The sequence below is a fragment of the Styela clava genome, chromosome 15, assembly GCF_964204865.1.
Source record: "Styela clava chromosome 15, kaStyClav1.hap1.2, whole genome shotgun sequence".
NCBI lineage: Eukaryota > Metazoa > Chordata > Ascidiacea > Stolidobranchia > Styelidae > Styela > Styela clava.
This window is the reverse complement of record NC_135264.1, coordinates 2,730,001-2,732,500: the sequence shown is the minus strand read 5'-3', so window position 1 is coordinate 2,732,500 and position 2,500 is coordinate 2,730,001. Positions and strand designations below refer to the sequence as shown.

Here is a 2,500-nt window from a genome sequence, read left to right as displayed (position 1 = left end):
CGAAAGAAGCCGAGCCGAAAAAAGTTAAAGTACAAACGTGCAAGCATACTAACCTTACCCTAGGTAAGGCATGTCAGAGCGAAAGACAGTAATTTCGAATGAGCCAAGAAAGAGCGGTGCGGGGCCGGTCGGAGCGCACCCTTTTCTCGGTGGCTGGCGGGCGAGAGAGTGCTGCGTCGCCGGCATCGGCGTCGAAAGAAGCCGAGCCGAAAAAAGTTAAAGTACAAACGTGCAAGCATACTAACCTAACCCTAGGTAAGGCATGTCAGAGCGAAAGACAGTAATTTCGAATGAGCCAAGAAAGAGCGGTGCGGGGCCGGTCGGAGCGCACCCTTTTCTCGGTGGCTGGCGGGCGAGAGAGTGCTGCGTCGCCGGCATCGGCGTCGAAAGAAACCGAGCCGAAAAAAGTTAAAGTACAAACGTGCAAGCATACTAACCTAACCCTAGGTAAGGCATGTCAGAGCGAAAGACAGTAATTTCGAATGAGCCAAGAAAGAGCGGTGCGGGGCCGGTCGGAGCGCACCCTTTTCTCGGTGGCTGGCGGGCGAGAGAGTGCTGCGTCGCCGGCATCGGCGTCGAAAGAAGCCGAGCCAAAAAAAGTTAAAGTACAAACGCGATGCTAATGAGCGAGCCGTTGTCTCGACTAATATGTAGGGGGCGTTCGATCGAGCGTCTGGCTTGAGCGCTTGTCGGCCTAGCAGAACGGTCGCATTGTTATGCCCGGGTTTTAGGCACCGCTGCAGGCGGCCGGCAGAGCTCTTGTTTGTGCGAAACTGAATGGATCGAGCCCGAGAGAGGGCGAGCAAAGAAAAAACGCAAATCGCTCCGCCTGGCACTGCCGGCGAGAGCGTGGACGTCGCGGCCAGCGACTGTCGAAGCTGAGTACGGCCGCAGGCGATCGCCTCGGTCTTAAACGAATGCGACGAGCACGCGCCGGGCGGCCCAGCAAGGGCCGAGCGCAGCTGTCGCAGCTATCTGGTTGATCCTGCCAGTAGTGATATGCTTGTCTCAAAGATTAAGCCATGCAGGTGCAAGTACGAGTTCTCGTAAAGCGAAACTGCGAATGGCTCATTAAATCAGTCTTGGTTTATTTGGTCTCGTAAGCGAAGTGGATAACTGTGGTAATTCTAGAGCTAATACATGCATTAAGCGCCGACTTCGGGAGGCGCGCTTTTATCAGATCAAAACCGACCGGGTTCGTCCTGTGACGTTTGATGACTCTGGATAACCACGCGGATCGTACGGTCTCTGCACCGACGACGTATCATTCAAGTGTCTGCCCTATCAACTGTCGAAGGTACGCTACGTGCCTACCTTTGTGATAACGGGTAACGGGGAATCAGGGTTCGATTCCGGAGAGGGAGCCTGAGAAACGGCTACCACATCCAAGGAAGGCAGCAGGCGCGCAAATTACCCATTCCCGACACGGGGAGGTAGTGACGAAAAATAACAATACAGGACTCTAACGAGGCCCTGTAATTGGAATGAGTACATCCTAAAACTCTTAACGAGTATCCATTGGAGGGCAAGTCTGGTGCCAGCAGCCGCGGTAATTCCAGCTCCAACAGTGTATGCTAAAGTTGTTGCGGTTGAAAAGCTCGTAGTTGGATTTTGGGCGAGCGCCGCCGGTCCGTCGCAAGGCGTGTCACTGGTTGCGTTCGCCTCACCTTCGGTTCTCCGTCGGTGCTTTTGACTGAGTGTCGGCGGTGGCCGATAAGTTTACTTTGAAAAAATTAGAGTGTTCAAAGCAGGCTGTTCGCCTGCATAGTGTTGCATGGAATAATGGAATAGGACCTCGGTTCTATTTTGTTGGTTTTCGGAGCACGAGGTAATGATTAAGAGGGACAGACGGGGGCGTCCGTACTCTGCCGTTAGAGGTGAAATTCTTGGATCGGCGGAAGACGAACTACTGCGAAAGCATTCGCCAAGAATGTTTTCTTTAATCAAGAGCGAAAGTCAGAGGTTCGAAGACGATCAGATACCGTCCTAGTTCGGACTATAAACGATGCCAACTAGCGATCGGGAGGCGTTACCATGACGATCTTTCCGGCAGCTTCCGGGAAACCAAAGTCTTTGGGTTCCGGGGGAAGTATGGTTGCAAAGCTGAAACTTAAAGGAATTGACGGAAGGGCACCACCAGGAGTGGAGCCTGCGGCTTAATTTGACTCAACACGGGGAAACTCACCCGGCCCGGACACAGGTAGGATTGACAGATTGAGAGCTCTTTCTTGATTCTGTGGGTGGTGGTGCATGGCCGTTCTTAGTTGGTGGAGCGATTTGTCTGGTTAATTCCGATAACGAACGAGACTCTGGCATGCTAAATAGTTACGCGACCTTCTCGGTCGGCGTCTAACTTCTTAGAGGGACTAGTGGCGTTTAGCCACACGAGATTGAGCAATAACAGGTCTGTGATGCCCTTAGATGTCCGGGGCCGCACGCGCGCTACACTGAGTGAAGCAGCGAGTGTCTAACCTAGGCCGAAAGGTCCGGGTAACCCGTT

At 53.2% G+C, this 2,500-nt stretch overlaps 1 non-coding gene across 1 annotated transcript in view; it reads left to right on the top strand.

Moving 5' to 3' along the window:
- Positions 1–972: 972 nt before the first annotated feature.
- The window catches only part of LOC144413322 (small subunit ribosomal RNA), a 1,810-nt gene continuing 282 nt past the window's right edge, over positions 973–2,500 (top strand). The window contains exon 1 of the ribosomal RNA XR_013469356.1: positions 973–2,500. This exon is cut by the window's right edge and continues 282 nt beyond it. This is a non-coding gene — a ribosomal RNA (small subunit ribosomal RNA).